The following is a 15,237-nucleotide window of genomic DNA, read 5'->3' on the forward strand; positions in this document are numbered from 1 at the left end:
AACAAAACGATATTTGATTTATATTTGCGGGTTTGAAATTTGATGCTGTGATTTAATTTTTGGAGGAACTGTGTTCCCTTCCAGAGGAAATTCTTATTTAAGAAAGAAAGCAAGAACAGAAGGGGGTGGGGAAAGAAAAAAAGAAAAGAGCAAGAATGATAGAGGTTACGATAGTATTACATTACCGATCGGATAAACTGACAAAACAGCCTACTGTGACTCGGAGAGTTTAATTTTGTACATTTTGGCAACTTCTTAAAGCAGAAAATGAGAGCAGTACTGTCAACAAGGCTTTTGATATTTCTCGGTGTTTATACTAGAGATGAAAGTGCATTCTGAATTAGGGGGGAAGGCAGCAGGCCAGATTGTGACTTTGGCAACAAGAGGTGATAAATGCTGCAGATCTACCCCCCTGTAACCGCGAGTAGGAAATGGTTCTCCTGTTGCACAAGATGTTGTGAGATTTCAAGTTTTTTCCATTCCGCTTGAAAGACACAGGATCCGTAAAGGGTTTGGTTTTTTTCTTATTACTGCAATAAACCAGTAGATAGCCAAGTCACTCGCTTGACATATGGGAGACCCAGTGTCATGTTCCTGCTCTTTCTGGTTCAGTGTTCTGGCCGCTGGACCGCAGAATTGGTCTCGCTGTTACCGGCAAATATTTTATGACTTACGTCCAATATGAAATGACTCCTAAGGAAAGCAACATCCAAGAATGGCCTCTTGCCTGGGGGTTAAGATATCCCTCTTGGATTTAGGAGATCCAGGTTCAACTCCCTGGTCTGTATCAGGCCTTCAAATGTACGTCTTCTGCACTCCAGCTGAATGCTGAAACCGTTGGCTGCTCTGGGCAGGTTTGTTTGTGTGTGTTTTGACCAGAAGTTTCTTCCTGGACCAGAGAAACCTTTTCCCAGTGGAAGTTTTTCTGAAGCTGATATGTATAAACAACCAAAAAAACATGTTGGGGACGACGACAAACTACCAGAACCAATTCTCTGAACAAATATGGGTTAAGACATACGTTTGCCAGCGATTCAAATCAGTCTCTGTGCCATTGTGTCCTTTTGCTAAGATTTAATGGAAAGAGCTATAAATTGTGGTTATGATTAGCCAGCAAGAAAGGTATCTGTCAGGCAAGTTCTGCCACCCTTACTAATGTGCAGTATTTCATTTCACAGGTTGTCTCGGCTATTTTGCTGGACCATCCCTGTGAGGCCGCTCTGCCCTGCTTCTGTCTGCCTCCAGCAGTGCTATTAAGGGAAGGAGGGAGTTGTGAATTCCCGCAGTCTTTGGTAAGGTACAACTTCCTTCCTTGCTCACAACTAATGAGAAAGGCTTCACCTCTTCTCCAAACCTTCTTGCCTGTTTATTTATAGAGGCCAGTATCCAGACAGTATGGGTAATGCTTCAAACCAGACTTGGACCTGGGATGTAGGCTGGTCCAGCTCAGCTGCACAGTAGAGTTTTTGTTGGGTGGAGGCATCTTAGTGTCCTGCTTGGGACGTAATATCTTGCCTCTAAATAAATGGTCTGCCCTGCAGGGTAAGGTGATTCTCAACATGAGTGAGGCTGGTGGAACTGGGCTTATAAAAATATCTGAGCAGTGGAAGAAAATAACTGCTGTTTTCCAAGAAGATGCATTTTTCTATTTTAATTTTTTTAAGGCTGTGATAAAATAAATGTTGTCTATGATGTAAAGCTGAAGGGTTGACCAGAACTTCCTTTGTGGTCAAGCTCTTTTTTTATTGATTGATTTTAAGTCCTCTAAATTTGTCAGGCTCACAAGTGCAGCGGTGACTTAAGTTATAAGAGAATGTTTGTGTCTTTAAGGAAAAATACAGCGACCCCTCCTCCCCCTTGCCCTTCTCAACCTTGCAAGGAAACCTACTCTTGGCCAGAATATTTTTTCTCCCTCAGTGGAAAATGTTGATTAAATATTCAGAAAAAATAGCAATTAAAACCCCCAGACTCCTAAATCCCAAGAATCTTTAATGGGAAACTGCTGAATATGGAATAGTTGCATAATTTTGGCTGAAAATGCACATTGGCATTTTTTGGTAGAAGTTCAAAACTTTAAGAGAAATGTCTTGAAAAAAATCACTTTTCTGTTGATAAAAAGAGATATTTTTTCAGGCACTTCTGTGCAAGCTGTTCTTCTGTTGAGTTGGTTGAGCAAAGCCATAGCCACATGGCTGTGCCACTGAAAGGCACATGAGTGACTTTCCATACTAATTTTTTTTCCTGAGCCAGAAATTGTTTCAGTTCAGCTTTTTGGTCATTCTTCATGCCAGGACAGACATCAGGGTTTGGGCTGGGATCATCTGAGTGGTCAAGTCCAGTCTTGTCACACTGTACTGATGCTGCTGCTGCTGTCAGCCCCTCAGGGTCTGGCATCAAGCTCTCTCTGCACTTTTGGGGCACATCTTTGCTTAGCTGGTTTTACTGGGGTAAAATTCCTCCTCTTATTACTCCCCACTGGCATACACTGCTTTACTGCTGACTCGGGTTTGTTCTACAAACAATGTGCAAGGGTTGTGTGTGGAGGTACAAAATACGAAATGACCAGGTGAGATGACCAGGTTATAGCAAGTCAGTGGCCCGAACAGCAAAGCTCAGCTGAACTCTGTGTAGCGATGTCACAAAGTACTCGGTCCTCAAATAATACAAAATTACTCATCTTCCTTCAAAATCCATGCCTACTTATGTAGCTAGCTTTTGAATGTAGAAATAAATGGAATCTGGATATATGAAGGGAATTCCAGAGAAGAGAAAACCAAGCAAGACGAACATGGAAGAGCTTTGCAAATCCATGTAAACCCTGCACTGTTTCTCTTATTCCCTGGGCACGTTGGCTGCTTCTCTAGTGCATTCAGTACTCAGTGGTTCTCAGGGTTTTCTGTGTTAGGGGTCTGATCCCTCTCCCATCTGACTGGGTCTTGCTTCTGGTTAAAGATTTAGAGAAGAGCTGGATATTGGCAATCTTCAAGACTGGAAAGAGAAAACGTGGAGCTATGTTTTGATATCAGTTGAGTTTATTTATACCATTTAGGATGTGGACTTCTCGGCTTTGTTTTCCCTCAAGGAAAAGAGATACCGAGAAGTTGAAGGAGCTCCTCTGTATGATTGCACAGTCAGTCAGCAGCAGAATCAGCCATGTAGGTTGCCTGTGGGGGTATTTCTTCATGTTGGCTCAGTTTAGCTGTTGTTGAGGTCAGTTTTTCCAGTGATCTCTATTATGGGACCTGAGGTTGGCCATTCCTCATCCACATCCCAGTTGGCGAGGGGCCCTTACGACGGCCAGGAGTACAGCTCCAGAGTAAACTAGATGCTCACAAGGCAGTTTTCAGTGGCACTAGGGAAAACAGTTAACAGAAGGGGAAGAGATTTCTTTCCACAGACCTTTGTTTTAAAGGGTATTTTGGTGTGCGAGTTAACCTTTCCTTGGGTCTGTTGCCAGCAGGTGGGAACCTTTTTAAGTTATCCTTTTTCTGAGAAGGGCTGAATCGTCCGCCCTAAAGCATCCTTTAATGCAATTAAAACCAGCAGTACTGCTTCTCCAACACTGGGGCCTCTGATACTGGGAGGGGAAGCGGTGGCTCTTCTTTGAAGTCCCACCTACGTGAACATCAGTGGCAGGACTTCAAAGGGAAGCTGCTATTTCCTGTTGGAGCTCAGCCCTGGTGCTCAGCACTGCTAACAAAGCAGTCGGACTGGTTGTAAAGGCACTGATCCAGCAGAGAACTTAAGCACATGCTTAAGTCCCTCAGGACTTAACCGCATGGTCTGCTGGGTTGGGACTCAGCTCGTCTGGAGGCTGGACTGACGGTCAGGGTTACACCTCTCAGGCCAAATTTTCAAGGGGAAGACCCAGGTTAAAAAGCCTTTCACAAATGGCTTGATGGGTGCCACAAAGCTGGGCTCACCGTTCATAACCCAATGACTTGGGTCGCCTGTCCAGCAGCAGGAGGTAGAAATACCACAAGCAATACTACTGAATTTAGCAGACAACCTGGAGACAGACAACAGGCTGCAGTAACTATCAGCAAATGCTTGTAAATCATGAATTCAGAGCTAGCCTAAATCAGCATTGTTGAGTTCACCTCAGAGGAGCTGGCCAGGTGAGAATCTGGTCCAATAAATAGAGTTGTAAAGATGGGAGTCTGTTTGCAAACAGGTAAGAAATGCTAAGGGCACAATCACTCAGCCCCACCTTTTGCTGAGTAATATTTTATTTTAGTGTTAGTTCCTCTGCTGTCTGTGGAGCTACTTGCAGACTAACGGATGGCAGAATTGGGATGTAATTTTCTAGCAAGCATTATTTAGGTAATTCATGTAATTTGCACCAACTTATTCTCTCAGTTTTTGTCCTCAGGCTACAGACAGACCTTGTGGTCGTGATCTGCAGCTGATGCACAGGTACCACGCTGCTAGCCCTGTTCTCAGCATCACATCATCCCCTCTTCCTTAGCAGTGCAGCTTGAGAGCTTCTCCCTCATCATAACCTACACGAAGCCCCATGGTTGCCTCATGTGTAGCAATTAAAAGATGTCTGGGAGATGTTCCGTGCTGGCAGCAGGGGTGTTTGCAATTGGAAAGGCTGCTCTTCTTTGTGGAACAGATGTATCGGATTGAACATGGTACTTTTGTAGGCTGTGGGAATAAACAGGTTATGAAGCCTGAGAAACCCCAGTAGTTTCCAGGTCCTGCTCCCTGAGGTCCTCCTGTACTGGGGTAGCACAGCCTGCCAAACCCGATAGCAGACTGCAGTTTTCCTCCACCTTGCTGTTCTCCCTACAGGGGAACCCATTGCCTAGTTGCTAATCCCCCATCGCAAGAAAGTGAACTGAGAACAGTGTCTTTCCTGGAGATTGTCATCTGAGACAAACTGGAAACGTCTTCATTTGGATTATGAAAATACCTATGAAACTGTTAGGACACTGGTTTTGGATGTCACCAACAGACATCTGTCCAGCCATTCAGGTTCCCAGAAGAAACTTCTGACACGTCTTCACTGTGCGGACGAGCACTGTGTAGTTAGTGCTGACCAAAGCAGCAGGACTTACTGAATTCTGTGCTGACCTGCTCTGTTACGTGCCTGCAGTCTTGTGGCACTGCCCGGAGAAAGTAAGGCCCCCACACTTCCGCTTCTTGGTTCAGGTGTAGGATGCTAGTACAGTGCTAATGTTATTGTTAGCGCTGCATGATATGTCCTCGGCGTACTCCTTGTGGGCTCAGGTTGGTGCCTCCACTTTGTGATGTTGTGTGAAGGTCTGGTTTGGAAATACCCACACACAAAGAGTAGACATGCTTTTCTTTGGATGGGTAGGTTGGATGGGGCAGTCGTTGACAAACAGCAGCGTGACTCATTGCTCACGCCTGAATGCTCTGCAAGGGGTTTTTGTTCCTGAAAGTAAGTGTGGTCACTTCACCTGCGAGTGAAGCTGGTGACCTCAGAGACTTGAAAAAGTTCAAACTCAGCTTTTCTGCACCTTGAAAATTCACAAGAAGCAGCTGATGTGATTTCTTGGGAAGGAAGCCTTGTGTTGTGACTGAGGCATGGGACTAGTGTGCAAGAAAACTGTTCAGTTCTTGGTGCTGACACAGGTGTCTCGGGTGGCCTTGAGCAGTTCCTTCGGTCTCTTTTTTCTTTGGTCTCCCACCTGTAAATTAGGCTAATAACTCCTTACCCATCTGGCTATTAGCCAGCAAGTTCTTCAGCTAAGGGGTATATCTGTTGCATGTTGTATAGGTACTAGGTTTGCTCTTGAGCAGGATTCTCCTGTAAAATGAAGAAATAATATTAATAACCAATTGAGACAGGACGGATTTTTGGAAGGATTTCTTCTAAAGGCTCTTTGGATTCAAAGAAGGTGCATTTTGTTAATCTTCTTCATTTGTGTGGTTTCTACCCATGGGTTAGTACTGAAAGGGTTTTATCCGATTCAGGGTGTACATGCAAATATTTCTATTTGAATAATACTGGAGAATAAATTTAGAAATGTTTAAAGAGGGTATGAATACCTCAATCTGCTAGGTGGAAAAATTACTACTTCTTGTGGGTAACCCAACCTGTTTAAGTTGCTAAAAACATACCTGACTTAAAAAAAAGTGAAGAAGGCATAGCTGAAAAGAGAGCTTTTTAAAAAAACAACTCTCTTCAGATTTCTAGTTTAATATTTCAGTATGCAACAGTATTTTCATAACTGCAGCTTTTTTGGGCAGAGGTGGGGGAAATTAGAATATATTAAAGAACTCTGGAAACCACTTTCTATTTGTAAAACATGTTGTGTGTGTATCATAACACCTACAGTACTTGTAGCTCTGCCAGATTGTGCATCGACTGCCAGAATTTTCCTCACTAAATGACATTATACTACTTTGTGGGTATTGAAAACAAATACTTTGAGGGGAGGGAGCATTCTCATCCACAAAACGTTTGTCTTGCTACCAATATTCAGTCATAGCGTTTTATTTGAAGGCTGCTGCGTTTTTCAGCTGCTTACCATAAGTCAAAGGATAAGTTTGATGAATGTTTGCGTGCTCTCCAACTGTTCATTGGTATGTATTTTTTGCAACATAGCAGCCCCTAGGGGCTCTGAAGGAGATGAGGGCCTTGGGATGCTGGGCACCGTACGAACATGTAGTAGAGGACAGTAGTGGAAATTGAAAAATATGGTGGTTATCTTCAGAAGCGCAGCCCCAGAGTAGTTCTCGCACAAGGCCGTGTTGGGAGGGATGTGAGATTGCCCAGCTGGGTGGATGGAGCAAGGTAGACGGCGTTAGCGTGAGGTATGGTCGGGTGAAGCCATGGGGCACTGCAGCGAGGACTACTGGTATAGTGCCTGGTGTCTAGTACTGGAAATGAAGGAGATGGGAGAGGTGCATTGCTGGCTGGGCAGCCACCGTTGCTGCTGAATGGGTTATGCAAAGGCTACAGCCTTGCTATGAGGTGCAGATACACCGCAGATATCTCTAACCAACTGAGGTTACCAATTGACCCGGGTCTCCCACATGCTTGTGGGTTTTAAGGGTGACACAGAGGCATTCCCTTGCCAACATGAGATGAGCCCGGACAGATTCCACTGTATAAAAGCCTCCAGAAGAGGAACGAGGAAGGAGAAAACAGGATTAGAGGCTGCTGAGGTCTCCTCGGTTCAGCCGCTGGAACAGCCTCCACTGGGCTTTTGCTGCTGCTTATGAAGTAAAGCTGCCTTAAGACCGCTCTAACTTACACCCAGGATTATGCCCCAACCGCATCCCAGTGCAGAGCTGTTCCTGTGCCAAAGCCCGAGAGGAGCACGGAGCATTGCCCAATGCCCTTCAGTGCCCTGTTGTCATCAGCACATTGCAAGCTGTATTTGCCAGGCACAGAAGTGGAGACATTTGCTGACATTTTGTATTATGTTTCAGTGGCACTCCTGTTTTTGTTTGGCATAAAAGCCGTCATTAAAATGTAAGCTAATTAGTAGTTAGTTATTAATATCTACTTGCTTTTTAATCATAATAGACAGTTGTGATCAGTTTTCACAGGTATAAAGAACCAGTGTCCTGCTAAAAACTGTAACGTGCTTTAATCTGCAGCTGAGCCGTTTTCTGTGACTGGAGAGACCTGCTGGTTTTTAGAATTTGTTATTAGAGATGGATGATTAAAATAGAAAGGAAATGGAAAGATGTTTTGGAGCCAGTAAGGAAAAAATCTTCAGGAGTGGACTCTTCTGTTTTTTTTACTCTCCTTCTAGAAATGATATTATCTGGGATGGATGGGGTTGCTCCAGAGGCTTCAGGGCACATTAAAGGGTAATAAGAAGGGCATGGGGTGAGAAAAAGGTTCCTGCTGGGTTAAAGAGAGACACATGATAGCTCATCTGGGAGCAGAGAGTCAGGTTTAATAATGTCCTTGCTAAACGCAGTTAATAATTGAGGTCAGGGCCCTGGGTGAGGGTAATAAGGGGATAGTCTCCCATGTGTGGAGTGATGGGGTAAGGACAAGCTGTTCAGAGTACACAAGTGATGCTGATAGCAGGCGCACAGCAGAGCTGGGCTGGGTCACTTGGGACCATGATGACAGCAGCTAGTTCACAAAGCACTGCTTTTTGTGTGTGTGTGTGTGTCTTTTCTTTTAAAATGCCTGATAATTGCATTGCTTGCAGAATAGAGGGGCAGCACAGAAGCAAGTGCGCTGGCTTAGCACAGTCAAAATGCTAACTGATCAGCTAGTAGAGATCTGGTTAAGACAACAGGCTTATCTTGCTCCATCTTGCTGATGTGGTAAGGTATAGCTGGAATTAGGAACTAAAGGGCTATAAATCAGAAGGATTGGTTTTAGGTATCTGAGGGTCATTATGCATGCTGTACATCAGAGTCCCTCCCAAAACCCAGTGCAGTCATCCTCAGAGTGCTCTGCTGAAGGCAGGATTACCTTTTCCTTGTTGTACAGATGAGAAATCGAACTATCAAATACCCGAGAGACTTGGCTAAAGTTGTATAGGGAATCTGTGTCAAAACAGAGTTAGGTTTTTCCTCTAAGCACTGGTGCTGGCCAGTTCCCGTACGGCATTTATGCTCACGTGGGCTGTGTTGCCACTGACACTGGCGTATTCTCACAAAAATGTTGGGAGCAGAGTTCATGCCTACTACAAGAGACAAAATATGTGATGATCATGTTCAAGACACCATTTTTTGCGTAACAAATGAAACCGAACTGTTTAGAGTAGAATAAATGTTACTTTCTCGTTACATCTAGTTGTCATCAGTCTAAGAAGCCCAAACCACCTCTGTATCAAGGAGATGGTGAAGAATAGCCTTTATCTGAAAAACACAAACTTATTTAATGTGTTGCTCGCTTTGCATGGCCTGTACTTTGTGGCCCTGATCCTGCCACAAGGTGCAGGTGAAAGAATGCCTGTTGGTTTCGGTGGGGCCATGGGCTGCGTGCTGCAAGCCTGGTGCTTTCTCTGTGACAGGATTTGAGCTACAACTTTCTGGGACGAGGCATGCGTCATTCCTGGCACAGCAGGGGAAAGCGAGTGCAACCCATCACAGTTTCTTCCACCTCATGGCAAAGTTGGAGGGAGGATGGGAAAAAACGCTCTCTGATTACAACTCATGTATGTGCTTTGGCAGAGAGAACACAGTGTAATTGTGGGCCAGAATTTTGCCATTAAGTGGTAAATCCTTGAAAACTGTAATTCTGCAGACTTTAGGCAAGGGAAAAGCATGTTTCTGAGGTTTGCACTGAGAGCTGGGAGGAATGGGAACATGTTGTTGGGGGGGGGAAGAGAGGCATTGCGGTGCTGTGTAGATCTGGATTCAGCTCCAGACACTTGCATGGTTTCTGTTGCAGCATGGCCCCCCCCGTGCACTTGATCAGCCAGCGCCTTTATTGCCCTTCCCATTACATAGGAGGGGGGAAACTACCTCTGCCTAGTTAAAAGGTCTGAGAAAAGGACGCCCTCTTCCTAGTCAATACATTGCCTAGCACAGCATCAGTATGTTGCCTAGCACAGGCAGGGTCCTGTGACCTGCAGGGACTTCTGTGCCAGCAATTAATAATAAATCACAAATATCATACAAGTTCTCTGACAGACCCTTCCTTCCTTCCACAGGCTTGTACTCAAGGTATGGGGTAAGAAAAACAAAAAAGGAAAGAAACAGCTTACTAAATGGCCAGATTGCATTAGTTTGGCAGTCTTTGCTCGAAAAAGGCCTGGTAGCACATGAAAAATTAATCAGTATGTGAAGGACTGGAACATTAGCACAAGATCTAGTAGACTGATGAAAGACTGAAAATACTGCATGAATAAGTCATTCATAGCTTATCATCCCGGTAATCATTTCCTCAGTGATAACCACTTTTTAGAAAGCATTAAACTGAACATGGCATGGACTTAAAATTTAAGATAAATCCGGGTCACATTTTGGCTATCCATGAGGTTGAGTGGCAGAAGGGGGATGGCAGGAAACGAGCCATTTCTGTGAGCTCTTTGTGCAGCGCCGTGTGCTGGGCAAGTCCCCAGGGTCAGCAGCGCCCAAAGGGGCATCTTTTAAGGGATGCAGCTACATACAATTCCACTCACATCTAAATGCTGCAGTCGTCCTATGTCAGTAAAATACTTGACATAGCTTGTGGCTAGCTGGACCTTCCATGTCCCTGCTCCCGAGCATGGGTCCCATTCCAAAAAATAGTATGTGGTCTGCAGAAAAATATTATACCATGAGGCATAAGTTAATCTTAATTGCTGTGTTTCCTCACTTTTGAGGCTTGGCTTTGTCACTGCTGTAATGTTCTTTTAATGTTGTTATTGTTTCTTACATACATTAAGTGTTTTACAAATGATAGATGGCCAGGTCTCTCTGATGTTTGGTTGCAACAGCTCAGTTATGCGTACTGCTAAAATGTTAGCCAAAGGAGATGATTAAGAGCCTATGTGTACAACTAAGATGGATTTGGGGCTTCTGATCCTCTGGCTGGGTGTTGTCTGTCCTCACAGGTATTACCAGCCCAGATTACGCTCTTGTACCCCTGCTATAACTTCTTCTGCGTTACTCCACTGTTCCCAAAGGAGAATCCATCCCTGCCAGTGGTGGCGGGTGCTCCCAAAATCACAGAGTCCCAATTGTCCTCCCTGTGCGATCCATTTGCCACATGTTTAAAAATGAATGTAGCTATGTGAATAAGAGGAAAAGTTCAGGCAGAGGAATAATTTATAATTCCCAATAATATTGCTTCTAGCTACTGCTCTATAGTGCCAGTTCCTGCCCAGTGTGGTTTAAGCAGCTAACAGCTATAAAAGTTTGTTGACCTGAGAGGCTTAGTATCAACCATAGGTACAGTCAAAGTCAATATGGAGGCTGAAAATCCAGTGCTAATAGAAAAATAGAAGTCAATATTTAGGATGTGAGTCAGGAACTTAAAATAGGAAAGTGAAACAGATGAGGGCTGTAGCTGCAAGAGTGCTGGAGGTGAAATGTTTAGATCCAAGGACCACTGCTGATTACTATCTTCCCCTCTAACAAGGTTGTTCATTCTGCTTCAGTAATTCATTTCCAGTGGCCAGGCCACCTCCCTGACCTATATTCCTCAGACTGCCATTACGTCAGAGCCTGCCTATTTGGGGTTATAAGTGAAATCCTCTGTCTTCTAGGTGAAATCCACAGGTAATTATATGTGGGGCAAATATGGGCTGGGGCACGGAGAGGCCAGGAGAAGAGTTTGGCTTAGCTCTGTTTATACTGGAAAATCCCCTTTCTAAGGCTGTACTGTTAAGACTTGGAGGGGAGGGGGCACAGGGGAACTCCCCCCGTACGAGGTGGTAGCTGCCGGGAACAGGGATTTCACAGTGCGGCTCTTCCAGCTAAGCGTCAGGCGGAAAAGTAACCAGCCGTAAGTGGGGGTTTTCGTACTGGAGAGGGGCACGAGGAACTGAGAGCTCTTACCCACAAATGAAAATGATGTGGCCTTATTTACACGATGAGGGATGGGGAGCAATGCCCGAGCACGCTGATGATGAATTTATATGCCCTTCGGTGAGGCGGTATTTTAATTTATACAGCCTTTCCTCAGTTTGGTTGCAGTGGACCAGATCTCCAGCAGATGTGAATCTATCCAGCTCCATTAAAGTCAGTAGAGCCTCTTTACTCCAGCTAGGGACCGCATCCACGTCTTCTGGTATTTAAAGAAATTGCCATCTGCCAGGTTCCCCCATTGCACTCCCTTTCCATAGAGAGACTTGGTAGCTGAGAAGGTTTCTCAGGAGTCACACTGACATTATTTTGCTGCTGTAAGAGGACCCCAGCATATTCTCCTCCGACACATGCGATGACATTCCTTTGCTTTGGCTTTGATGTCATAACATTGTTTTCACAGACTTGCCCTGATCTTGTTGTAACAAGGTCAAGTCCCATTCAATTCAAGAGGAAAGTATTAATACCAGGGTGAAAAACCCTGGTATTAATTAAGCTCTGAGCAGTAACTTCAGGCATATGCTGCTGTCTTTATTTCTTGCATGTAAAGTGCTTCAGCCAACACAATTGGTTCATGGTGTAATCCTGGCTTTGATTTAAAAAAAAGGTATGTACTCTAATGAATGATTGCTGGACAGGAAGGAATCAGATTGAAAATCTGAGCTGTGCTCAAAAGTAACACCAGAAGTAGCAGGGAGATAAGTCTGACAAACTGTGTTGCAATACAACACGGTTGACTGGGAAAAGCTGTTACTGAAACTATTTTTTTGTGAAAAGTAAGGTTTGTCTCAACTGAACTACCTGAGGTCTCTATATAAATTTGAGCTTTTTATTTTTAAATCCAAATGCCCCAAACCTCAAATATTTAAGCTGAAACAGTTTGATTGTAATATGGTTCCGGCTTCATGCTACCCCATCTGACTATTGTGAACCGCACCAGGTTTTAATTTAATGTAATTGCAGACATCTATAATTTGCTAGCATTATTGTAATATCAGTAGTGCTTGTTATTTTTTCTGACCAAGTGCTCAGGCAATATGGTATGTCAGCACATCCTAAAATATATACATTGGGTTATGCAATGCCTGGTAGCTATTTAACTTAGTATTTCAGGTGTAGAAACTGAGGCACATTGCAAGGAATGATTTGCCCATGGTCCTAAATGCAACCTGTTGTAGACTCAGTATGTAACTGGATCCCAGTCTGATGGGATGTTTCCCTGAACTAGAAAAAGTCCAGTCATCTTGTACTCCCCTTTGCTGCTCCCCTTACTTGTGCTAAGGAAGAAACAAACTGATGTCTCTTTGTCTCACCTTGGGAACCAATATTAAAATGGATATGGCACCTTTCAGCCAAGCTTTTTCAGCTGGAGAGTTCTCAGAGATAAGGTATCCATAGAGATACATTATCTATATATAAGGGTATATGTAGAGGTTTCTCTTAAGGCTGGCGAAATCCAGGGTTTCTGATTCTCAAGAAACCAAAAGAAACTACATTTTCTTTCCTTTTTTAACTTCAGGTAAAGCAGCAGCTCTTGGATCTGGCAGCTGCTCAGTTTCCCTTCTGTAGCAATTCTGCTGAGGCTGTACTTTGATGCATTTCTGCCTCTGAGGGAAAAGTTAATGTACTCCTAGTCCCCTGACTGCCCTTTGGCTCCTTGCTCCATCCCTGCACAGCAACTTGACGGCCTTTTGCCAGTGTTGCCGCTGGTATTTGAGTGGCTGTGCTATGGGCTGGGCGATAGGAAGTCACTCCTGATGCCAGCACACCATGGAGCTGCAGGGAGCTTCCGCTATTTCCCTGCTGGGGCACAGGCAGAGGATGCCCACTTAGGGTCACATCGTTTGCTGCTTGCAGGTATGCCAGCAATACAGGCAAGGCTGTTTCTAAATCCTTGCTTTGCCTTTGAGAGGGCAAAAGTGAATCAAATGCAGGATATTCCAAATTAAACTTTTTGAGGCTCCTTGAACCATTGTGTCTGATGGAACTTTGTTTCCATAGAGAGCCTTTCAACTGGGAGCAGTTTTCATCATCACACCTCTGGGGTAGTCCCATGATTTCAGAATAGACAAGCCATGAGTCAGTTATAAACAAAACCGCGAACAAGGTTTTGTTTGCAGACCATTGTACAAAGCATTGGGTATGTGTCAAAGGCTTTGAAGATTTTGTTTTAAATGTAGCTGGGTATTGTAAAACGTTCTTGTTACAACATATAGATTTCCTATCATCTAGACACAAATTCAGCAGTACAGATTCTAGAGGGATGGAATGTCCTAAATTGACCTAAAATTGTTTTACTCTGCATAAACATGTCATGATTTTTAAAGAACTTAGGCTCTTTCATGGAGAGAAACTTGGAATTTCTCCCCTCAGACAGTACAAAGCTTTCCATTGTGAGCTCTGATGAGTCAGGAAATATTGGATCTTAAACTTATCACTCTTGCAAGACTGAATATAGCGTATTCTGTTGCTCAGAAGATTGTAATTTTGCAGAGGTGTTACCCATTGAGGAACAAAGCTTGAATCACTGTCATCTGTGCTTATGTCTAAAGACATGTCTCCAAGGAGGTCCCAAGGAGGAATATTAACATCTGTTTCCTTACTCTGTTTGCCAATAAGAGGATGAAAAATATCTTGACAAATGGATGTGAAGAACTTTGCAGGACTGGTCTAAAAGTGAGTTGCAAGACAAAACAACAACTCCTTTATTGAACGCATGGCTGCTTGGAGTAGAAGATGACGTTCTTCCCCGCCGTTCCAATACAAAGAAACATGTGCCTGGACGTGTTAAAACACCAGCTATGTTTCCCAGATCTTCCTACAAAACTGATCGTGAAAAAGGGAAGAGAAAAAGTTAGAAAGTAAAATAAAATATCTCTTCCTAAGAGGCTATTTGACACACAAAAAAATAATTTCAGTGAGAGGAAAAGAGCCCTCACACCTGGGTAAAGCTGGAAAAAACAAACCGCAGGCTCCTGGGCTAACCTGCTGCCGGTACATTTGACCCTTTTGCCCAAGCTGTATTTCATTAGTATATCTCAAGGAGGATGGGCTGTTAAATGATTCAAGCTGGATAAGATTTGCTGCAATGGAAAACTTGTATGCCTCTATGCCTCTCTAGTTGAAAAACCATTTGCAGAAATAGATCAGCAAATCATTGTTGCAAACTGGACTGTTAACCTAAGAGTAGAAAATGCAAGGGGATTGGAAACTGCATTTTAATTTGTTACGCTTCTAAATAATTTATTGTACATCTCACAATATATTGAAATTAAAACCTGAAGTATGAAGTACAGTAAATAATTCAGAATGGCTCTTTCATCAAGTGTGAGCTAGGTTATTGATACTTCATTTTAGTTAGATAGACATCAATGTCAGCTCGTGCTGGGGATCTCTCATTTGACTAATTTTGCTTGCCTTGGTACTGGTGAAAAATTTAGGGCCACAAAAATGATCAGAGGGATGGAACACCTCTCCTATGAAGAAAGGCTGAGAGAGTTGGGGTTGTTCAGCCTGGAGAAGAGAAGGCTCTGGGGAGACCTTATTGGAGCCTTTCAATACTTAAAAGGGGGCTTATAAGAAAGATAGGGACAGACTTTTTAGTAGGGCCTGTTGCGATAGGACAAGGGGTAATGGTTTTAAACTAAAAGAGGGTAGATTTAGACTAGATATAAGGAAGAAATTTTGTACAATGAGGGTGGTGAACCACTGGAACAGGTTGCCAGAGGGTGGTAGATGCCCCATCCCTGGAAACATTCAAGGTCGCATTGGATG

The 15,237-nt window shown here is 43.8% G+C and overlaps 1 protein-coding gene across 1 annotated transcript in view; it reads left to right on the plus strand.

The window, feature by feature from the left end:
* BMP2 (bone morphogenetic protein 2) overlaps positions 1–15,237 on the plus strand; it is a 67,431-nt gene that overhangs the window by 31,615 nt on the left and 20,579 nt on the right. The window contains exon 2 of the mRNA XM_050893788.1: positions 1,179–1,292. The gene's annotated coding sequence lies outside the window, so the exon portion shown is untranslated. The remainder of the gene's footprint in view (positions 1–1,178; positions 1,293–15,237) is intronic.

Source organism: Gymnogyps californianus, chromosome 3, assembly GCF_018139145.2.
Source record: "Gymnogyps californianus isolate 813 chromosome 3, ASM1813914v2, whole genome shotgun sequence".
NCBI classification, from domain to species: domain Eukaryota; kingdom Metazoa; phylum Chordata; class Aves; order Accipitriformes; family Cathartidae; genus Gymnogyps; species Gymnogyps californianus.